Source organism: Ochotona princeps, chromosome 5, assembly GCF_030435755.1.
Source record: "Ochotona princeps isolate mOchPri1 chromosome 5, mOchPri1.hap1, whole genome shotgun sequence".
NCBI classification, from domain to species: Eukaryota; Metazoa; Chordata; class Mammalia; order Lagomorpha; family Ochotonidae; genus Ochotona; species Ochotona princeps.
Window position 1 is genome coordinate 38,368,350 of NC_080836.1, and position 24,542 is coordinate 38,392,891.

General features: G+C 44.4%; 1 protein-coding gene across 3 annotated transcripts in view; it reads left to right on the forward strand.

Annotated features, from left to right (window-relative positions):
- The first annotated feature begins 444 nt into the window (after positions 1-444).
- The window catches only part of GPD2 (glycerol-3-phosphate dehydrogenase 2), a 162,525-nt gene continuing 138,427 nt past the window's right edge, over positions 445-24,542 (forward strand). The window contains exon 1 of one of the 3 annotated variants that reach the window (XM_058664494.1): positions 445-464. The gene's annotated coding sequence lies outside the window, so the exon portion shown is untranslated. Of the gene's footprint in view, positions 465-930; positions 1,109-22,249; positions 22,271-24,542 lie in introns of those variants that run through there. The other 2 variants (XM_058664491.1, XM_058664493.1) reach the window with 2 other exon arrangements.

The following is a 24,542-nucleotide window of genomic DNA, read 5'->3' on the forward strand; positions in this document are numbered from 1 at the left end:
AAGAAATGGGGTCCATTTGAAACCCATCTGCGCCCTCCGTGGGCCCGCTTAGCCTTTGCTGTGGCAACAAGTGTGCTGGGCATGCTCAGTGGGAAGGGTCGGGTTTGTGGGGCGCAAGTGGGAAGCCTGCAATTCGGATGCCCGGCTCTGCGCCTTCCCCCCCACCTGTATGAGGCTGGGCCTGAGGAGCCCAGCACCCCACCCTTCCCAGTGCTTGGGTTTGGTCTTCCCTGCGTGTCTCCACGCTGACATTCAGGCGGGGGCCGGGGGGGTCAGGAGGCCTGGCCAGTCTCCAGAGCACGCGCGGGGAAGCCCGGGCCAAGGGCTTTGGGTTCTGACGACGACGAGGTCCCAGGGGTCCACCCGCCTTCTCCTCGATGCGTTTCTAGGCCCAGGGAAACCTGCGTATCCAGAGGTGCCGACCAGGAGAAGCCAGCTTAGGGGGGCAGGCGGCGAGACAGCAGGTAAACCAGCGCCAGCGCCACCGCAGGCTGGCGCGCGAATGTCCCCCGTCTCGCGGGCAGATGGCGAGGGCGGCCGGCATGGGGGAGGGTGCAGGAAATGAGACACCTCCACCGGCTTCCCCGGCCTACTTCAGCCCCGGCTTTCCAGAGCGTCGGCCCGCCAGCTGGCCTGGTGGCGCGCAGGGTCCATCGCCCGCAGGCGAGGGTCCAGGCTGGGACGGCGGTGGCACCGCCCCACCCGGCAGGCTAGGAGTTCCCGGCCCTGTCTAAGCCGCCTTCGTAGGGAGGCCGAAACCTGTTGTCTCCCCACCCTAGGGCCGGGTTCCCGTCCGCACTTCCGCGTTTCCCTGCAGGGCCGGAGGGGCCGCGGCCCAGGGCTGCGCACTGCGGGCGGTGGCCGGGGTCAGGGCTCGGCGAGGGAGGAGGCGCGCGAGGGGGAGGAGGAAGTGGCCGCGGAGGCGGGGGCGCGGCGGCGCAGGGCGCTTCGGGTTACACCGGCCCAGCCTGACCCGAGTGACATCCCCGCGCCTTGCTGCGGGCTCCCGGGCCGAGGCTCTGATTCCGGGAGGAGGCTGACTCCTCTTTGGTTGGAGGAACCTGCTGTTCCCGCCCGCCGTCCCCTCGCGCGTCAGGAACCATCTCAGGTGTGTGTACGCCTCCTGGGGGAACGTCTCTCCCAGGCTTCCCAGGGAGGGGGTGGTCCTTCTCGGACCCCGCGCTTTCTGGGAGTCCAGTGTTGTGAGCGATGGCGGGAAACTGGAGGAAGGATTTCCAATCCCCCACCAGCAGAAGATGGTCTGGTTCTTACCTAGAGTTTAGCTGTTTCTGTTTGAGGGGTGAGATAACATTTGCAAAAAACACTTTGTGTAGTGGCTAAGGTTGGCATCTCTGAAAGTTTGTGTAAACTTTCGGCGCGTGGAGGTGGCTACTCTGGATTGTGGCTTTTCTGTGAAGTGAGGTAGGTGACCGTTCTGAAAGGGGGCTGAATGTTTCCTGAGAAACTTAGCTGCTGGAACGTGACAGTCCTTGGAGGAAGTGGAAGGTACACGCTGGTGAACTTGAAACAGGACCAAAATATGTGTGCAGCGGGTGCTTAAGGTTCAGCCGGGAGACTGAAGAGTGGCTTGCACCCTGTGCAGAGGAGTACTGGTTCCTGACACTGTCTTCCTCAAGAGTTCCAAAATAATTTACAAGTTCTAACAAAGTCGAAGTGCCAGGGGCAGCCCAAATTACTCACCTCATTAGAAATATTGAGGAGGCAGCTAATGAACTGAACTTGTGTAAGTGAGAAAGAGAAGTTGCTCCGTTACATCGAGACTGTATTGCTTAAAGCTTGAAGACAAGTGGAGTTTCTTCTTTGGGGAACATTCATGACACTAGCCACACTGGATGAAAGCCCTGCTTTTAGCCAATGTCCATTCTAGTCTTTGAGCCCTCCAGTTAGTTCCTGCTGGCTATCACGGTCCTGTGACAGCTGGGCGCTTTAGCCAAAGGATACTGTCTCCTGTGATGTGTATGTTGAAATTCCCCTGTGTGGTGTACAGCAGGGCTATGGCGAGTTACAGAATTCCTTTTTCTTCTTTTTGTTTAATTAAGCCAGCTCTTCATGTGACATAGTAATACATTTGTGAATAAGGCACAAAGGTTGGGACTTGGAAGTTTGAGGATCAACCTTGGCCCAGTACATTCTGATAGCTCACACAATTACTTTGTAAAGAAATGCTATGCAGCATTACTTCCTCTCCCTTGCCTTTGATATTTTAAAGGATATTTTGGCATGGTTCAGCAACAACAAGGCCGCAGGGTTTCCGATGGTCAGTGGGCTTCCTTTCTCTCCCCACTTGAGTTTCTATAGCTATTTGGTCTCCTTGGAGACTAAAAGATTTGATTGTCACTGTGCACAGATCCTGTGAATGAGTTTCTATAACTGAGTATTTGTTTTTTGTCTTTCGTGGCCAGAAGTTGAGTTCTATGAGACTAGAGCTTACCCTATCTTGCCCATTTTCAAATCTGGTGTTTACAGTGATGACTATGTTGTAAAAAAACAAAAACAAAACCAATAAATGTATTTTCAATGAGTGACTGAATATGGAACACTCAAGCTGAATTTGGTGGTGCGAAGAGAAAGGCGGTCTGTTATCCTAGGTGACCTATTTAAACTCACTAAATCTCAATTGTTTTCTTGGTAAAATATGGGTAATATGTGATATAACACACATAGAATGAATTAGGGTTATATCTGGAGGGTGCTAAGTAAGCTTCCGGATGTATCTTTCTTCCTTAATTTTTTTCTTATTCCAAAAGGAAATTTTGGGCAAAAAGTACAGTCACCCAGCTACTTTAACTCTTGCATGCTGTGTGCAGGTTATCCACCTTTTTTTTTTTCTCTTTTATTTTGGGAGATGTGTGGAGGAGGCAGGAGGAACAGAGGAAGTGGGGGATGGGAAACAGCAGCTGTTCTTATTAGAGATGACAAAACAATTTTCACGTCATTGTTTATTTTTTCCTTTTAAGTTTTTAAATGCGGTGATAGTTCTAAAGCTTGAATCTTTGCACCTGTCAACACCGAGGCTTACAGGAAGGGCTATCCTAAGTGTAAAAACAACACTTCAGAGAGAGCTCTGGCTATTAAATACATACACCACTCGATTTCCTAAGTGAAGTTTGGATAGCAGTAAGCTCTAGATACATAAAACCTATGGCTGTCCTTTTTAGAGAAGCTTCGTTTGTTCAGCAAGGTAGCACATGGAATTGTATAGAAAGGGGAGACCACATAAGATCTGGCTTAGTCATATACCCAGTGGCAGGATGTCAGGGATAATTGTTGCAGTTCTGGAAGGGAGAGGTTAACACAGGCTGAAGTTATTGCAGACAACTTGTGGTGAAGGGAAATGCCAGTTCAGTAACAGAGAGAGTTAAAGGTTCCCCCGGAGACTCTAGGAAAAGAAGATCATCTTTGTTCAAAGAATAGTTGTTATTTTGTTCTGCAGCATATATTTGTGTGTGTTTTAAAGATTTATTTATTTTACTTGAAAGTCAGAGTTACGGAGAGTGAGAGATCTTCCCTATGCTGGTTCAGTCCTTAAATGGCAGAGATGACTGGAGTAGGGCCAGTTTGAAGCCAGGAGCTTCTTTCAAGTCTCCCACTTGGGTGCAGAGGCTCAAAGCCTTGGGTCATCCTCCTCTGCTTGCCCAGGCCACAAGCAGGAAGCTGGATTAGAACCAGGGTAGCCTGGTTGTGAATCGCTGCCATATGGGATGACAGCACGGCAGGTGGAGAATTACCTTGCTACTCCACCATACTGGCCCCGCTAAAGCATATTTTTAGAACACATAACATAATCATGTAAATCAGAATTGATATCTTATTAAATTAAATTTTTTATATTAAAAATTATATGGGAACTCCCCAGGAAAATTCTGGAATAATACAGAACAGTAATTTTTACTGTGTCTCTGAAGTTTAAAGCCTGGGAATGTTAAAAATTATAACTCTTTATTCTTATCACTTTTAACAAGGTCCAAATATGTCTGATAGCTTGCCATCCAATTGTAGCAGTGTGATTTTTTTTTAACCTGAATATCAGGGGAAAATTACTAATCATCTAAGATTGTTAAATTGGCAAGAAACGGCTTGTTTCTGGGAAGAGAGAGGACTGAATGCAGCTGATTTAAGAAGGCATTATCAAAGTAGCCTTTTAGTTGCCTATCAAGATACTTAGACAATGCCAATACGTTTTACTAAGAAGAAAAGTCGAAAGTGGTGCATTAGGGAAGGAAAAATTAGCAATGGAATCCGTTATATTCTCTTGTTTTAGAATTATTAACAGAGGTGAAAGAAATGCAGCAGGGAGAGAAAATCGGATTCGGCTCCAAGTAAGGGCAACGGCCCAGGTGGCTCTGGGTCAGGACTTCTCTGGTGACTAGATAGTAAACCTCTTCCTGTAACCAGGCATTGATTTCCAGAATGTTGAAGTAGAAGGAAGCAAGAAATGCCCAGGATTTGAATATCTGAGGATGTATAGATAGTAATTGGGGTCAGAGTTTGGGCAAGTATGAATGTGACCATTTTTCCCCTTTTTCTTGGATTCTTGGTATTTCTTACATGCAGTATCTGTGCTCACTTTTCAGTTGAGAAAAAGATGTTGGTTTCTTTAGAATCAAATTTCTGATATGTATAGTAAAAACATGGCTTCTGGTTTTAATTAAATAAGATATAGGTTTTAAAAAAAATTATTATTTTGCTAAGATTAGTGGGAAAAAGTAGTTAATAGAAAGATATGACCTCAGATAAAATTTCATTGTCACATTCTTCCTGAGTTCTTGATAGAACTTTTTTTTAAACAACTGCTTTTTATCCTTTTAAATAAAGATTTATTTAGTTTTATTGGAAAGTGAGATTTACAGAGAGAAATATCTTCCATTCACTGGTTCAGTCCCCGAGTGGCCGAATTGGCTGGAGATGAGCTCATCCAAAGCTAGGAGCCAGGAGCCTCTTCTGGGTCTCCCATGTGGGTGCGGGTCCTAAGGCTTTGGGCCATCCTTGACTGCTTTCCCAGACCATAAGCAGGGAGCTGGATGGCAAGGGTAGCAGCTGGGATAGGAGCCAGCGCCCATATGGGATCCCAGCGCATACAAGGTGAGGACTTTAGCCACCAGGCTACTGCGCTGGGCCAACAGAACTTTTAAAATCCCTGGAATCTCTGGAGTGATAAATATCATGTTGCATACTAATGAGATTCCAAATGACTCTTGGGCCCTGGGCAGCTTTTTGGCGGGGTTGGTATCCAGATGAAGTTATGTTTTTGGAGGTTTGAAATTTCAGATCTCCAAGTAGGGGGCTAGTGCTGGAGATTGAGCTAATCACTAAAGCCCAGGGATTTAATCTGTCCCAGCATGGTGATGGAACCTCCATCAAATCCCTGAATTATCTTGTGACTTAGTGAAAACATGTAGTTGTACGAGGCATGGCATTCCATGGAGGAATGACGTGACCTCCTCTCCTGCATACCAAAGTAATACTTTGTTCATTTGTATCCTTTATAATATTAAAACAGATTAGTGTAAGTAGATTGTTCTGAATTCTGTGAGCCAGTATCATAGAGTATCCAACCTGAGGAGGGTGCTGAGGCAATCCCTGACCAGTAGCCAAATCGGAGACCAAATGTCAGTGGTCTGGGGCCTTGGTATGTGTAACTGGCATCTGAAGTGGGAATCAGTTTTACAGGACTGAAATTCTGAGTAGAGAAGTCATTTGCTTCTAGTATGAATGCAACTGTAAGATAGTACTTGGGGACAGTTTTCACTTTCTGAGACTAAATGAAACAATTGCTAATGTGTTTTATTTTCTAACAGTGAAATCTTATTTAAGTGTGAGAATTTTGGGGGGAGGTAATGACTGTTTCAGTTCGATTTTTTTGAGCTTTGCATTCTTCAATAGGAGGATACGTCCTGTGGAATCTCATATTTGACATCTCACACATCTATTTCTGTAAAAAAATGAAAGTTTTAGTATATTGGCAAAAACAAGTTCCACCAAGTATGACAGAGAGTGTTTTCTGAAAATGAAAATTTTAGATGCTGCCACTCTCATAAGCAATAGCTTCTCAGTATGAACTGTCAACCATACTTAGAAAGCTTTATTGCCTACTTACCTAGTCTTAGGTAATCACTGGGACCAGATAAAAACTTAAGATGGTAAGGCATATTAGAGGTACAGAAGTTGATGTTTAATAATTCTAGGAAAATTTTGGTGAATAATTAATGCCATTTGTATTTCGATAAAATATAGTAAGATTTTAAGTGTGGTGTTTTGAAGGTGATTAAAAACAACATAGTTCAGATCACTAGGTTCCCAAAAGCTCTTTTCCGTTTATTCAGAGTAAAGAAAGGATGTTGTGTTTCTTGTGACAATGCCCAGACAGCTTTGATCATGTCACTCTGTGTTCCACCCGTCATAGGCTGCTTTGCCCTATTGGATTAAGTTGCAAATATTTGCTTCAGAAGTCATGAACTTTCCTGGTGCTGGTGTCAGGGTTCTGGCCTTGTCTGGCCTGTGACCCAGCCAAATGAGACTCACTGGTCTCCTCTGTCTGTTGCTCCCACCACCTCTCTGCTTCTGTCCTTTCTTCTAATTAGTCTTCTGGAATGCTACGGAACCTTCAAGACTGTGACCACTGGCTGCCGAGTTCATGAGGTTTTCTTAGATTGGCCTATGTTCTGTACGTTTTTTAAACTCTTTTTATTTTTTTTTTAAGATTTGTTTTATTTTTATTACAAAGTCAGATATACAGAGAGGAGGAGAGACAGAGGGGAAGATCTTCCGTCCGATGATTCACTCCCCAAGTGACTGCAACGGCCGGTGCTGCGCCGAAGCCAGGAACCTGGAACCTCTTCCGGTTCTCCCACGTGGGTGCAGGGTCCCAAAGCCTTGGACCGTCCTCGACTGCTTTCCCAGGCCACAAGCAGGGAGCTGGATGGGAAGTGGAGCTGCTGGGACCAGAACCAGCGCCCATATGGGATCCTGATGCGTTCAAGGCGAGGACTTTAGCCGCTAGGCTACGCCGCTGGGCCCTGTTTCCTAAACTCTTAAGCTACTCTTTCGATGCTGTGCACCAACATATACCTTAAATGGCCCTATTTGCTGTAGTTATTTGCAAATGTGCATTATTTCCCTCCCTGCAGATCATGCAGAGCAGGTGCAGAGTCTTACACAGTGTTATAGAGCTGCATGCTTATACAGTACATGGTTGCTGCATGTACGGCCATCTCTTTAGCCAGTCATCATGTCATTACTCAGGAAGTGAATGGCAGTAATGGGTTGGGTGTGGTTGAACAGCAGATAACACAGATGCATTTCACATAGTTAGTGTGTTTAAGTGGATATTCTAACCTTTGTCTCTTTTAAATTCCTAACAATTTATTCACTTACTGGAGAGATAGTGAGAGAATACTCTCTCCGATCTCTGAATGCTCACAGTAGCTGTGGCTGAGCTGGTGGTAAAGGAGTTGGGGAGACTAAGAGTGAAAGGCTGGGATTCATTCTCTTCTGTTGGTGCTAGCAACCCCGTCCCTTGTGTCTTCAGTGCTGCCTCTGAGAGTCCAGATAGGCAGGAAGTTGGAGTCACGAGCTGGAACCAGAATTCAAACTCAGCTACTCCTGCCTCTAAGTGCTGTGGCTATTAACCACCACTCTGAGCATCCAGCTCTTTTTGGGCTTGCCTTTTGGCTGAAAAAATGGACAGATTTAGTATTTAGAAGATATTTAGGAGGGGTAGAAAGTGTGTGGTGGCAAACCAACTTTTTTTTTTTTTTAAAGATTTACTTTTATTTGAAAGGCAAAGTTGCGAAGAGAGAAGAGAGAGAGAGAGAAATCTTCCATTCACTGGTTCACTTTGCAGATGGCCACAACAGCTGGAACTAAACCAGTGAGAAGTCAGGAGTCAGGGGCTTCTTCTGGGTCTTCCACCTGGGTACAGAAGCCCAAATGTGTGGTTCATTGTCTGCTGTTTTTCCAGGTGCAGCTCGAACCTGCTCCCTTGTGGGATGTCTGAGCTGCAGATGGAGGGCTTGTGTGCTATGCCGTGGTGCTGGTTCCGTAACAAACATTTTAAAAGCGGTGTTTGAAAGAAATTAATGCAAGAATCTACAAACACAGAGGGACTTTAAAGTACAGCAAGGACACCAAAGGAAGGCCTTTCACAAATTTCTTTTTCTTTCTTGATTTTCTTTCCCTCAGCTTTTCCACATGTAACAGTCACATGCAGAGGGTGCTGATACTTGTGGAATCCATTTTAAGAAGTATCTTTTCACGGTTTTCTTTCATTATGCTTGTTCTCCTGTTCCAGGTGACTGTTCATTAGCTTGGATGCTAATGTAACAATATAGAGCTTGACAAAGCTTGTTTACTTGTTTGTTTGTTTACCACGTTTTATTTGAAAGGCAGAGATCTTTCATCTGTTCCTTCATTTCCCGAATGCCTGCAACAGGCAGTGCTGGGCTAGGCTGAAGCCTGAAGCCCAGAACTTGATCAAGGTCTCCCTCATGGGGGGCAGGGACCCAAGAACTTGAGCCATCACCTTTTGCCTCCAAAGTTGCATATCAGCAGAAAGCTGAGTTGGAAGTAGAGTAGCCAGAAATGAAGGCAAGGTGTTCCAACGAGGGCTACTGGCTGTCCCAGTGGTAACTCGAACACTATGCCAAACATATCCTGGAGTCACAACATTTTAAAACAAGAAAGAGCTCAGAGTTTCGTCCTAACTGGGCCTTTCTGTTATTAATGGTTAGCATTTATTGAGCGGTTGCCATTTTCCTCAGCACCATGCTAAACACTTTGCAGCAGTGAACCTAAGGTATCAGTGAGCAAACGGAGGCCCAGAGAAGTTAAGGGCCTTCTTCAAAGCCATGTCATTGTTTTCTGGTGTGACAGAGAGGTGGAAAGATAATTTTATTCCCATTTCTGTGATGTATTTTCTGACTTTTGTTACTTTGTATTCTACTGTTTTGCTTGTTGAATTTTGCCTCTTATGACTGCAACTTCCACAGTACTTACTCAGTGGTTCAGCAGTTTCCACCAGTGATACTGAACTGTTCAAAGGGCTGAATGCATAGCAGTATACCTGTCCAAAGCAATGTTGCTTTTCGTTTAACTGCCAAGAACCCGTGCTGCTGTTAAAAAAAAGGCTTAGTCTTAATGGTTGTGCAAGCAGCCTGCAACTTGATATCAGTCTGCTTTTTCTGCTTCCACTGCTGGGTTTGTGATTACTACTGGGAAAATGAAAATAACCTTTGAAAATGTAGGTACAGAGACCAGCGCGGTAGCTTAGTGGCTAAAGTCCTTGCCTTGCATGTGCCAGGATCCCATATGGGCGCCAGTTCTAATCCTGGCAGCCCCACTTCCCATCCAGCTCCCTGCTTGTGGCCTGGGAAAGCAGTCAAGGACCACCCAAGGCCTTGGGACCCTGTAACCACATGGGAATCCTGGAGAAAGTTCCTGGCTCCTGGCTTCGAATCGGCGCAGCTCTTGCGGCTACTTTTGGGGAGTGAATCATCGGACAGAATATCTTTCTCATCTGGCATCCCAATAAAAATAAGTAAATCAAAAAAAAAAAAAAAAAAAACAAAGGAAAAAAATGTAGGTACACATTTACATTCTCCAGCCTTAGCCACAGGCAGTTCTTTTACTTGTTTCTAGATTGAACCTTCTCCCATTTCTCACCACAGTTTTCCCAGACTTGCAGTGTTGTCATTGAAAGTTTAACCCACCTGTGCATCTCTGTATCAAAAGATGGCTGTTCGTGGTTAGAGAAGACTGAACTGTTGAAAGAGAAAGATCTGAAACTGACACAAGCTCAGGCATTTCTTGCTGATGTCATAGTTTTGGTTGGTGCCATAGCTTTCGGTATTTACCCGTGCTTCAGGTACCTGGTTCCTCTTCATTGTGTGACTCAGCCTTCCCTTAGAGCTTCGTTTTCAACTGCTTCCAACTAGCGGATGGTGAAAGCTTTTGAAAAAGGCATATCTATATCATAAATGCTTCATCTTGGAATAAATGTACCAGTCCACTCATCTGCTTTTGGCTGTTGGATAACTACTTTTATCTTCAAGGGGGATTTATCATAGCAGGCTAGCTGGAAGCCTAGGATGGTGAAAATAATAGTTTTTCCGAGACCCATCTCCTTCACACTGTCCTTGATGGTTATGATGCTGGAAAAAGAGATATATCAACTTAAAAAAAAGAGATCTATTTATTTACTTATTTATTTATGCAAGTGACACAGAGAGGGGGAAATACAAAGATATCTTACGTCTGCTGGTTCACTTCCCAAGTAGCTATAACAGTTGATGCTGGGCCAGGCTTGAAGCTGGGAGCCAAGAACTCCATCCTGTTCTCCCACGTGGGCGGCTGGGGCCCAAGTCCTTGGAATGTTTTTTACTGCTTTCATATGTATTTTAGCAAGGAGTTGAATTGAAAGTGGAGCAGCCTGTACTCGAACTGGTGCTCTGGTATGTGATAGAGGATGGCTGAACTGATCAAGCCACAATGCCAATCCTCCATTGTCATTTCTTTTTTTTTTTTCTCTTAAGATTTATTTTGTTTTATCTGAAAGTCAGAGTTATAGAGAGAAGATGCAGGGATCCATGGACTTGAGCAGTCCTCATCTGCTTTCCTAACGTTTAAGCGGGGAGCTGGATCAGAATTGAGCAGCTGGGACATGAACCTGCGCACATACGGGATACTGGTGCTGCAGGTGTATGCCATGGCACGCCTGCCCCCGCCCAGTTATGTCATTTCTTAATGCTTTCTTCTCATCTTCCCTGAATCTGAACCCATCAAGTCCATCAATTCCCAAAGTTGATGCTCTTCCCAATAGTCTGATTTGCTTAACTCTTCAGTTATTTTACGATGGACTATCTTCATGTCCACTTGCTTGTTAAGTATTTGCAAGAGTCTGCCACCACAAAAAAGGAAAAACCCCGGTGAGACTGAGACGTGAAACTGTTGCTTTGGTACTCTCCAGCTGCCTGATTGCCTTCTCCTCCCATTCAAGCTGTTCTCCTGGAACCGCACGTGGCATGCTGTTCTTCCACTTCCTCACGTTCCTTCGCTCGCAGATGTGGAATATTTGGCTTGGATCTCAGAGGGATCTCTTGTTGTGAGGCCTGGTGTCCTCCTGAGTGACACATCAGTGAGGTCTAAATACGGATAGTTTCTGTGATAGCACATTCCCTCCCTTGTGAAGTTACGTTTCTCCAGGCTGTGTAGCACCTTGTTCTTTTGGATGAGTTTTGGGAGTTTTTGCAGGATTTTCCGCTGCATGTTGTAGTTCTGTGTCTGTTGGTGTCTCACTGTTTTCTCCCTGTAGATGATCTCTACATGAGGTTTATCCACATCCTTGAATTTAGGGTCTCCCAAGTTAACATCCATAGGCAGAACTCTTCCCTGCACTCAGTCTCAGTGGATATTCCCACTTGGGTATCCTACAGTCAGGGACTTGTCATTTCTTGCTATTCCCCCTAAGCCCCTGTGTGGTTTCTCCCTTTGAAGAGCACAACCATCTTTTCTGTCACCTCCGACATCATCCAACATTCGTTGATCACTCACAAAATATCTGCCTACTTGTTTTCTATAAGTTAGGGTTCTCATGGTGTACAAAGCAGATCCAGTTTCTTTGTTTTAGTAGAGTTTGCATTCTAGTTTGGGTGTGTTAGGATGAGGACCTGTCAGTAGCAACTAGTCACAGACGAGACATGCAAGATGATGAGAGCTGTATGATTGGTGGATTTGGATTATGTAGGAAGGTCCCTCTGAGGAGTTGACATCACTGAGTCTACGTCTGAGTGACCAAAAGGAACTTGTCTTCCAAAGATGAGGAACAGAGCATTCCAGGCAAAAGAGAGCTAGTGCCAAAACCCGAAGGGTGCTCTTGAAGACCTTGATAGACAGAAGGTGGCAAATAAACCTGACATAGGAGGTGTGAGGGGTCTGTGTTGGCTTCCTAGGGCTACTGCATCTGATTACCCCAGGTATGCTGGCTTCAAGCAGTAGCAGTGGGTCTCACAGAACTTCAAAGGCTAGAAATCTGGATTCAGTCTCACCGCACAAAGATTGAACTGCTGGCAGGTGCCCTCTCTACTGAGGGGGATCTGTTCTTTGCTCCTTTGAGAGACTAATGGATTTTGGCATCTTGCCCGTCTTTCTTCTGTATGTGTGAAGTCTGAGTCTACCTTCCTGTTGTGAACACATGAACTTACCTAGAACCCATCCGAGTAACTCCATGAACCAGCCCCCCTTCCCAAGATTTTAATTTAGGGCCCAGCGCAGTAACCTAGTGGCTAAAGTCCTTGTCTTGCATGCTCCGGGATCCCATTTGGGTGCCAGTTCTAACCCCGATGGCTCCATTTCGCATCCAGCTCCCTGCTTGTGGCCTAGGAAAGCCATCTAGGATGGCCTAAAACCTCCGGGTCCTGCACCTGTGTAGGAGACCCGGAAGAGGCTCCTGGCTTTGGATCGGTGTGGCTGTATATGTTGTGGTCACTTGGGGAGTGAATCATTGGATGGAAGATCTTCCTCTCTGTATATCTGACTTTTGAGTAAAAACAATAAAATAAATCCTTCAAAAAATAAAATATTTTAACTTAATCATCTTTGGCTCTCTCTATATATTTACTTAATTTACTCCTGAAAGAGTTTAATAAACTGAGGTAGGGAGAGAGAGACAAAGAGAGCAAAAGGAAGGGAGAGAATCGTGCACCTGCTGGTTCACCGCTCAAACAGATGCTTACAGTGGCAAGGGCTGGGCTGGACTGAAGTCAGAAGCCTGGAGCTCCATCCAGGTTTCCCGTATGGTAGCAGCGGCCTAAGATCTTGGGCCATTGTCTACTGCTTTTTCCAGGTCATCAACAGGAAGCTGGAACAAAAGTGGAACAGTTGGGACACCTTTGGCACTCATGTGGGATGGCGGCTGTTTTACTGTTAGGCCACAACACTGTCTTATTTGTTGTTTGTTTTTTTGTCCTTATAAGCTACCATACACAGATTCTAGGGATTAAGATATGGGTAAATTCTGGGTGCTCTTATTCAATGAACCATAATGTTTGGGAGAAGCTTTTTAAAGTATGAGAACTAGACAAATCTTTAATGCTTTATAGAAGGTAAGATATTTAGATTTCATGGCAGGATGGTGGAAGCTGCTGAATGATTATATTTATATGAGTGAAAGAATGTGATGATTTTGTTAAGACAGTGTCTTTTTAGAAGAAAAATTAAAATAATTAATAAAATAAATAAGTAGAAAAACAATTTTACCAAACATGTGAGGAATACTTAAACACTAATAAATATTTGATAGCTGAAGTTGAACTGATGAGCAAGAATTTCATTGTGTACATTTTTTTTCTTTTTAATTTAATGTTTTTTTATAGTGATTATGATTACGTGGTTGACCAGGGTGGGAAGGATCGAGGTTTAGGGAAAATTGGGTGAACTCACTGTTTCCAAATTTGTTATTTCTTCTTGTTGCTTCTGGAGAAGGGAAGAGACAAAGGGGGAAGCCACACATGACTTTCCACATGTCGCAGTACTCCGGGATGAGGAACCGCAACCTCATATCAACCCAGGGTCTCAATGTGTACATATTCCGAGGGTTCTGTCCAAGTGGTTTGGATAGTTCTGAAATGCTATCAGTTGCACCTATCCAAGGATGATGTCACCCTCCCACTGTCCATTGACTGATATAGTAAGCCTCAAGTCTCCTTTCACCAAGATTTTTGCTGTCATTGTTTGACTTTTCTTCCGCTATGGCACCAAATGAGCTGCCATATTCTCCTTTTACAACAGGGCCTGTTCTGCCTTTTTCATAAAGTAGGACGTGTTCTTGCAGGTGAGCCCAAGGACCCGGGCCAGGTGTCCCAAGCCTCGCCAGATCCCCCGCCCCTGTGGCTCACAAACCTGGCACCCACCTCACATACCGGTGCCAGCACCTGGGCCAGGTGTCCCAAGGCCTGCCAGATTTCCCACCCTCGGGACTCGCAAACCTGGCATCCACCTCACAGGCAGGCCCCAAGACCTGGGCTAGGCGACTCGAGTCCCTCTGGATCCCTCACTTCTGGGGCTTGTGAACCCAGGAGAAAAACTATTGTATCTTGCCAAAAGCTATTGTAGATAATGCTGTTACCAGTTGGAATACATACCATCAAATATGGATGTGGCTGCTAAATGCCAGTGGAATTATAGGAAGGGATGGCAGAAAAATTGAAAGTAGGATTCTAGGTAAGAGTGTGAGAAACTGTAATTCTGTGGATAAGCAGTGTGCTAATCATAGAAAGGATAGATTCATCATATCTTTTTTGAAACAGAGTGACCAAATTTGCTCATATTAGTAATATAGAGGGAAGAAAGAAGACTCAAAACGAAGGCTTACTTTTCTTTTTATTGGGCCATTTCCTGAGAAGGGGAGAATTGACAGGGAAGCAGATATGACTGGAAATAAAAAGTGTTCAGTTTTGCCTGTGTTAAGTTTGAGGTATCTTTGGGAATACCTCAGTTAGATGGTTGGATGAATTTGGAATTTTGGAGCTTATGAAAGGGATTTTGGCTGAAGATACAGAGTTAGGAATTCTTTGCATTTGGTTTTATTGATCAATTATCACATCAGGAGGAGGAGGATTGGAAGGAAACCAAGAGAACATGGTATCTCAGAAAGGCACCATTCAGCACATTTTAAAAAGGAGACAGTTCCACTGTTTCAAATATAGAGCCTCAAGTTGGGGAAATGAGGTCATTCATGATTGTAGCTTCTGACACGTTGCTGAAGTAGAGAGGCTGAGACAAAAGCTTATTGGATTGAGTTGTGGAAGTTCCGCTGGTGCTTGCAGGCAACTGTGTAAAGAAGTTTTGTTGTGGAGGGAAGCAGAAAAAAAAAGAATAGTTTTTAGAAAGTTCTTGATTAAGGCAGTGTTTGTTAGAGCTGGAGGATTATAGAATGAGTTTCTAGGGTGACCTAGAGTGGTCAAGTGGACTTGAGAAGCTATGAAAACAGGACAAAGTGATGCATAGTTACAGGGCTCAAAATCCTGCAATGGGAGGCAAAGGGGAGAGCCCAGGTAAAGAAGGAAGGGTGTTTGTGACTAGGAACATGAACGCTTTATTCCCAGTATGATGAAGATTCACAGGGAAGGAGTTAAGGCTTAGAGGTTGTGATTTCTGTGGAGGGAAATGGAATTCTTATCCTCTTGCATCTACTTTTCCAGTAAAGTGTGATGATGTTGAGTTGGGGAGCAGTGAAACAGGTTTGTAGACAGAGCTGAAATTGTTATTTTGAAACATCCTGGGGGAAATATATTAGGATCACTGGTTAGTGTGCATGGATCATTGGAAATTTGAATTCATAAATTTTTCTTTCCCTTTTATTTCCTTCCTACCTTTCTTTTTCTCTTCCTTCCTGCCTTCCCTGTTCTTCTTTTTCTTCTTTAAGATATGTATTTACTTTTATTGGAAAGACAGATTTATAGAGAGAAGGAGAGGCACAGAGAGAGATCTTTCATCCTCTGGTTCACTACCTAAATGAACACAGTGGCCAGAGCTGAGCTGATCAGAAGCCAGGAGCCAGGAGATTCTTCCAGGTTTCCCATGTGGGGACAGGGACTTGAGCCATCCTCTGTTGCCTCCCTAGTCTGTAAGCAGGAAGCTGAATCGGAAGTGGAGCAGTGGGACACCAACCAGCGCCCATATGGATTGCCGACACCAGCAGGTTCAGAATTATCCTTTTGAGCCACAATACTGACCCTTTGCCGTTCTTGTAAAATTTTATGTGAAAGGCAAAGAGGAAAGAGATAGGACTGTGAAAGAGTGCCTACAACAAGTAGGGCTGACCTAAGCCAAAGCAAAGTTCCTAGAACTTTATCGAAGTCTTTCATGGGACTGACTGGAATGTAAGACCTTGGGTCATGACCTGCAGTCTTTTAGCAGGAAGCTGGAACTGGAAGCAGAGTTAGGATTCAAACCCAGGAATTCCAATCTGGGAAATGGATTATGGGACACTGGCATCCTGAGTGGTGTCTTAACTGCTGTATCCAATGCCTGCCCCCCTGTATCCATAAATTTAGGTTGAGATCTTTTGTAATTGTCTTTGTTCAGGCTAGTTTCTTTTAGCTGTTTAAGTACAGGTGTAGGGAAGGTATATCATTGAGTATATATAATTTGTTGACTAATTTTTAAGGCAAAAAGAATAGGAAGAGATGAGCAAGGGAGTTAAGGATTTACAAAGGAGTAATTTCCAGTGGCCTTTACCTTATGCTGGGCGGGAAAGGAAGTAACCAGAGTGAAAAACAATAGTGGAGTCAAAGGATTAGAGAACTAGATGATGCCAAGATACTGGAATAGAACCAAGAGTACAGGATACGGGCTGGTTAAAGAGAGGGGTGTTGAAAAGTGTGGGTTGCATGAAGCTGAAGTCCTCGTTGCTGTTACAAGTAATCAGGATGCCCAGATGACGAGTAGAGACGAGCATCAGAGGTGAAGGGGTTGAAGAACTGAAGCCTGTGTGTGTAATAGACAACAGCAAGCATGAAGACAGAGAGGAATTCCGAAAATGAAAAACTGAAGTAAATGAGGGACAAGCAGTAGTGGATGGGTTGATGAAAGCAAAAACGATAGTGGCTGGGAAGTCTGATGGAGTGATCTTCTAAAGGAGTAAGATTTTTAAAAGAGGATTAGGGAAAATTGAAAGAAACCTAGGAAGGCATTTAGGCAACTTCCAGTTTGGAAACTTGAATATGCTTGCTGTTAAAGTTGTATAGTCAGATGGAATGGGAACCACAAATGCAAGTGTGGATCAGGATCTGAGTCCTGGGGTCCTTCGGTGGACCAGGAATTAGCTTTGATGACTCATAAAGACACCTTGGGAAGAGGGGCTTGTCATCAACTGACTCAGAGGTATTTCGATGTTTCAGTGATTGACACAGCCTTGTTTATGTTGGCTGAAATGCCTCCCTGAGGATAGGATGCTGGGTAGACAGTGTGAGGAGCATTCCTTCCATCTTAAACCTTCAGCTTCAACTTTACTTTCTTCATGTTTTCAGAGTTTAACCTTGGTGAAAGATCATTTGCGGACAAGGCCATCCTTGAATTGGCTGGAGATAGGCTTTGACTTTCCCGGGGCAGAACAGATGAAGCGGCAGGGGGTGCTGGGGCACAGGTGCTGAGCAACGAGGTGGAGTTGGATTGGCTTTTTGAGGTGGCTGAGGTCAAGGAGACGGTGGAGCAAGCTGTGGTTTGTCCTGGCAATGTCTTCAGGGAAGCTGGGTGGGGACCATGTGGCAACATCTGTTGGTATGTGGCCAAGTGTGACCAAAAGCCTTCTCTGAGTATTGGAGATTTCGTGGCCAAGTGGAGGACAGAGGCCTGCACAGGGGACTGGTCTTAGGTGTCCAGCAAGACAAAGATCTTGGGTCTTCTTCTCAGCCATAATCCTTGGGGGGAAGGGTTTTCTCAGGCTGTGGCTTCTGAGGACAGTCCTCCCTTCAATCCCCTCTGTGGTCACAGTCATTGTCTCAGTGTAGACCATCAGGAGCTTGTACTGTGTGTTAATGCTCAGTCTCCTGGTCATCTTGCTCCCAGGCTCTTGTCCTTTTTCATCTCCTGTGCTGCTTCGGAGAATGGGGAATAGGATGAACGAAGGGTTTTTTTTTTTTTTTTAATTCAAATGTGATTCAGAATAATCTTGCTAGAAATGTTATAAAAATTAACATTGTATAAATTGACCAATTAACTGATTAACTAATTGATTGATTAGCTAATTAGCATTAGTATCAATTGACTAATAATGTCCTCCTAATATAATATGTAACTAGAAAAGAAATTTTAAAAAATCTTCTTTAGAGGCCAGCTCCATTGCTCAGCCTGGCTGTTTCTCTTCCTGGAAATGCTGGCATCCCGCACGGGCTGCTCCACTTCAGCTCCAGCTCCCTGCTGATGGTCTGGGAAGGCAGCGGATGATGGCTAGAGTTTGGCTCCCTGCATATATGTGAGAGAACTAGAAGAAGCTCCTGGCTCCTGGCTTTGGATCAGTTCAGCTCTGGCCATTGTGGCCATTTGGGAGTGAACATGAGCAGATGGAAGATGCTTCTTTATCACTTCTTTTGTGTGTAAATCTACCTTTCCAATAAAAATAAATAACTTTTTGTATTAAAAAGTCTTTTTTTTTGAAAAAGGGATTTTAGTATTCTTTCCTTTACTGACATTACTTGAGCTATGCCGTGACTTTGCTTTCAGCTGTCATGCTTTATGTTGCGTTGTAATCATTAACTTTTTCAGTGATATACCCAAAGAAGTACAAATATCAAGCACACGTGGTTTTTCTGTATGTTTGACTAAGATTGTTTGGACATTTTCCCGTGCTCATTAAAATAGCTGCAGGACTGGCATGTGGAAAACTTGGTTCAAAACTTGGTCTCTTCAGTCATTGGTTTCCTTCATCCAACATGAATGAACTACTTACACATTGCAAAGTACTGAGATATTAGAAGTCAGATGTCAGCAACACGAATTTAATCAGATTGAGAAGGGCAAATGTAAGGGCAGGAGTGAGTCATTCTTAGTGCATCTGACTAGGGAGTGATGGTCAGGAAGGGCAAAGGTGGATGCGGGAGATGTGTGCGTCTGAGGGGAGTGGGAGGGACCTGCGTGGCATGGATAAAGGTGGTTTGTGGGACACAATAGATTGCTGGCCTGGGTTGACATGCTCTGAATGACGGAGCAGCCACATTTCATTTTGGCACCACGGTTTATAGGTTCTTGCTGTGAGGTCCACCAAAGTCACGATGAGACTGTCATGCCATGAGGTCAGGGCGTCCACTTAGAAATATCTGAATTTCTTTGCCTCATAGTGTCGGCTTCTTCGGTGGCGTTTCTATTTTCTTTCAGTGTTTTGCTCTAAGGTGCCTGTTGCCTAGAGTTTGTGATGGAGCCGGAAAGGAATGGCTCTGAAGCAGGAAGGACCAGGAAGTGCACATTTGTCCCTTGAGTGACTTGAGTTAAATCAGACCACAAACGTTTGACCAGGCTTCTTGTAGGGAATTTTTCTAGACATGCCAACTAGCTGAGTTGTTGGAAAGAGAGGAAAGCATACATGCTGGACTGCGCGTGATCAGAGCCTGTGAAAGTCGGCAGCCTTGCTGACCTCTGTGACAGGTAACCTATGGCCTGGAGTTAGAGCTCTGTTGGATGTTTGGCTTTAAAGGAACTTATTTTAATAGAACACTCTACAAATAACGGTATCTGTTGTCTTTGGGAGAATGTTTTCTGTTTTGGAGACAAAAGCTGGAGAGGTGCCAAAAGAAGCTTACCTGCTGCTTTATTAGGGAATTAACGGCAGTTCACTCCCCAGCCTGGTACACTGAATTGGTCAGAGCACAGTGTTGGTGAGGCCGAGGCAAGGTATGTGCCTTCTAGATGGGTGGGTTTTGTGTTTTCCTCTGGGTCTTCTGTACAGCATTTCTGTATAGCAAATGTGGACCCTGTGTGGAAAGTTCTGAGCATATTGTAGGTGCCAGGTAATATTATGCATTAACAGTAAGAGTTCGTTATATTTTTAATTGATATCTTTATAGTTTAAAATTATTATTTAAGTGGATGGGGAGAGAGAATTGAGAAGGAATTATCATTCTTTGTAATTTACTCCCCAGATACCTGCAAGAACTGGGGCTGGGGTGAAGTTGAATATGGGGAATTTGGAAACACCATTTATGTCTCCAGTGCTGTTGAAGGGAATTCAACTACTCAAGGCATCAGCACTGTCTGCCAGGAGCTACGCCAGCGGGCAGCTGGAGTTAGGAGACGGATCTGGAAGCTGAAAATTGAACCTGGGCATTCTAAAGTGGGACATGGGTATCTCAACTTCTAGGCCATGTGTCTGCTCCAGCAGATGCATTTCTTCACTTTATGTTATCTCAAATTCAATATATAATTTGTCTTGTAGATGACATTTTATTGAGGAAATCACGGCTCCTAGTCATAAGCTAGCAAATGACCAAGGTGGAATTTAGTCTAGGATTCTTTGATCATCTTCTCTTGCAGTCAGTGTTCTACTGAGGAGTCATTCTTGTTTTTTAAAAAGAGTTATTTTATATTATTTTTATTGCAAAGTCAGATATATGTAGAGAGGAGGAGAGACAGAGAGGAAGATCTTCCATCCAATGATTCACTCCCCAAGCGGCCGCAATGGCCGGAGCTGGACCAATCCGAAGCCAGGAGCCAGGAGCTCTTCCAAGTCTCCCACGTGGGTGCAGGCTCCTAAGAATTTGGGCCATCCTCGACTACTGAAACGGGGCCGCTGGGATTAGAGCTGGTGTCCGTATGGGATCTCGGCGCATAGAAGGCCAGGACCTTGGCTGCTAGGCTACTGCGCCGACCTGAGGAGTCATTCTAATTACTGTGATATGTCAAGAGCAGTACCATGTGGTTAGCAGAATCCTGGCTGTGCTTAGAGCAGGTGGTGTGTTCCTGCAGGTAAGCAGGGAATTGTCACAGTCTGGGGAGAGAAGGAGATGTCCACCTCCATCTAGAGGATGTACCCTTCTGTCTCTCTGTGTTTGTGGGCTGCTTTTGGTGCAGGGCGCAGTGGAGGGAGCCCTTGGCAGGGTTGTTGACTGAAGAGATTTTTTTTTTCTTGTGCCTGGTGTGATGGCCAGGTGGCTAAAGTGATTCTAATCCCAGCGACCCTGCTTCCTACCCAGCTCCTTACTTGTGGCCTGGGAAAGCAGTCCAGGATGGCCCAAAGCCTTGGGACCCTGCACCTGCGTGGGAGACTTGGAAGAACTACTGGCTCCTGGCTTCAGATTGGTGCAGCTCCGGCCATTGCGACTGCTTGGGGAGTGAATCATTGGATGAAAGATCTTCCTCTCTGTCTCTGCTCCTCTCTCTATGTATCTGACTTTGCAATAAAAATAAATAAATCTTAACAAAGAGAGAGAGAGAGAGAGGGAGAGATTCTATTCTTGTGAACTTGAATGCTGAAGAACGCTAAGTTCTAGGAAGTTTGCTCAGCTCTGGAGTCTCTGGTTAGATTTCTTTTGTGAAATCTGAAATCCCTGAGAGAATTTCAGGCTGGTTTATGTACCATTCAGCTTTAACGGTTATTGTGTGTAAAGACAAATTCATTCTGTTTAGGGTGAAGAATCTAGACTCTTCACAGTAACATAGAAAATTCTTCAACATCTTCCATTTCTTGCTTTAAGAGTCTTCATAAATTGTGAAGGTAAACTGTCCTTTTCGTTTTTTTATGTGAGTCTTTTATTCTAGTTCATTAAAGATGAGAAAGTTGTATAATAGGGAAATCAGTCAAGTAATGGTCAGATATATTGGTTTTAGTCAAATGTCAGTTGCATCATGCTCTTTAGAATTCTTTTTTCACTTCTGTGTTTCATAGATATATATATATTTTTTTTCTTATAAGAATAATGTATGCTCATTTTAGAGTTCCAGAATATGATATGCACAAGGAAGAAAACAAAATGTTAACCCTGCCATTCAGCAATGAGAATTTTAAAGAACATTTTTGTTATTTCCTAGTCCTTGTATTCATGCATGTGTGTTTGCGTGCATGTGTGTACACACATGCACATACATACTTTTAAACTACTTTTGTTCTTTTCGTATTTTCTCCTTGCTCATTATTCTACCACTATGCAGAATATAATTAATCTAGAAAGGATTCCTGAGCAAAAAAAATAATTCTAGAATCTTTTATTTAAAGCTACACACATATTCCTAGCACTTTCTTCACTTTATTATAATATAAATCCGCATAAAATGTTGCTTTTCAGTCATTTGGGTAGAGGGATGGATGGTCATATGGTATGGCTGGTGTCCCAGCACCATGGCCCCGTTAGGGTGAGAAAACTGGCAGGGGGCTGTATAGGACAAAAGACCAGTGTGATGAGATCCAGAAATGCCATGGAACAAAGGAATGCACAGATGTTGTCCATCTCTTATGTGAGGAACTATAATCCAGAGAGGTCAGGTGGCTTTGTTCAACTTGAGATTGTCATGGGGGTGGGGTGCCCGCTCAGGTGGCTGATTGCCCATTCTGTGATCACTGCAGAACACTCAACCGCCTCAGAACAGAGTCTGAAAAGCAAACCACGCTGCTGGCAGCTGCCAAAGTAATGACCGAGGGAGTAGGCACAAGTGTACTGGGTGAGGTCAGGCCTGAAGGTCGCCACAGTGACACTGGAATGTGGAGTTTTGACAGACATCCTATTAGAAATGCCAGTTTGTGATTCACTTGCCTGCAGACTGCCTCATGGTAAGAACAGAGCCTCAAACTAGGGGGCTGAATTTTTTTGGATTAGTTTAACATCGTCTCAGAAATAGTGGTTGAGGAGAGGCTGTTGAGTATAAATTGCTAATGTGCTCTGCTGATTTCCAGCAGCCATGTGATTTGACTGACAACAGCGTGAGCCTAGCCCACTGGGGTCTGGTGAATTGCATACACTCAGCCAGAGTGTTTCTTGAGCTGGAATTGAAATGCACGGCCCTTTAGTTTCCAGTGTGATAGCAGCACTCAGGCAATTGACTTTTGCTCTTCAGTTTCCAACAGGGGAAAAACTATGAAATAAAATGGGGATAGACTAGGCATCCTCAAGATTCAAACCCATAAATATAAATAACTGTAATTAATCATATGCGGGCTCTATTGCCTATTACAGTGGTACTCAACTGGGTCAGTAAGGTTCACACAGCTCTTTAATTCTCAGCCTATGATTGGTGGGTGCTTCAGCCTGTTCATATGTGACCCAAGATTCTCTTACAATATAGGTCCAAAATCAACTCAAGTATTAATGAGTTATGTGTGTGAGGGTTGGTGGTAGGAAGTCACCTGCAAAATCACTAACCCGGGGAAGCAGAAATGTGAAAAAATTCTGCTCTTCCTCTTTGAGAGTCTCTCTAAACTGACTCCCTGCTCATTGCTTCCAGCTTGTTAGACTGGATGGGACAGAGCAGGTTTCTCAAGTATGTAAGCTCAATAGATGTTAAAACTCAAGATTATCCCTAAAGTACTGGTTATCGTTTTGCAGGCCCTGTTTTTGATTGCGGATTGCATTTCTAACTATTTACTTGTGGATTTATCCCTCTCCCCATTTTCCTTTAAGATTCCATTTCAAGCTTTTATCTGCTGATCTTGAATAGGGCTAATGATATCCTAAAGAACAGACTGGTTGTTTTTTGCTGTTGTTATCTTGAAAGTCATTGTTTACATTTCTTCAAGGTGTTTCTCTCTTTTTTTCAAGCACATCCCATAATATTTTGACTCCACTGATTTTTCTCTCCCTGTCCCGTCAGAATCGGAACCTTCCTACTGGGAGGTGTGTGATAGATAACTGTGTTTTCATGCCTTGTTCAGAGCTACCTCCCAGGACGGCCTATAGAGGCCAGCGTCTCACTTTTACCTAGGTGAGTCACAGAAACTCTGATCATGATTTGCTGCCTTTCAGTAATGGAGCTGGCGCTAAGAAATTCTTTGGTTTGCACTTGCCCAATAGTAGGTCATGAGATCATCCTGCTTTCCGAAGAGACCTTAGCCCTGTCTGTCCCCTGAAGGGAAGTGCTGACCACAGGGCCTCAGTGGAAGTGAACAGACAGGCCTGGCTTGAAGTCCCTATCCAGTCTGTGAGCAGTCATACATGCATTATGAAACCTCAGTGGAAAACCGAAAGAGCAGAGTTTGGAGGGTGCCTGGAGGGTGATGCACTGGAGGGGTGTGGGTGCTCCACACCCGTGCCCAACCCTGACTCGAGGCATCACTGTATCTGTCTTTTGTAATATACTTTAGGTTGTGGGAACCTTAATTTATAACTAGTCAATGGACAGCACATATTGCGGCCTGAGACACATGATTGGAGTCTTCAGCTGGGAAGGGCGGATGTGAGCACTGAACCCTCAACCTGTGGGATCTGATGCTGTCTTCGGGTATGCAGTGTTAGAATTAAGTCAGTGTCCACCCTGCCAGTGTCCACTACAGAACTGATTACTTGCCTGGAGGTTTGAATCCCCTAAGCCTGCACCATCTTGTGCAAGGATTTCTGTGTTGTGAGTGCAGGAGGAGAAACTAAACTGCAGTGGACTTTTCCTGCTGCTTGAGAAGGTCCTACGCAACTTAGCACCTGCCGGTCTCTCTGAGCCCATCACTTATGTGCTGCAGCCACAGTTGCCATTCAGTGCCTGCCACCATCCCCAGGAGGCGAGGAATACCTCTGCCTGAAAGACCCACCCCCAAAAAAGAGAGGGAGGGAGGGAGGGAGAGAAGAAGGAGAAGCAGCAGCAGCAGCGGAGGAGGAGGAGGAGAAGAAAAGAAGAAAGGTGGAAGGAAGAAAGAAAATGGCTTTGTTTCTAGAGCAGAAGGGTAGAATTTGACCATGATTTTCCTGTTTGATATGGGTTTGATCAGGTGAGACAGAATTAAAGTAAGAATTTTCTTTTATACAGCTTAGACTAAGAGTATGTATGAGGGCAGTATTTAAAATTTTTGAGTGTGTACAGCAAAAACTTGAAGTTCCAGTCACCTAGAACATAAACAG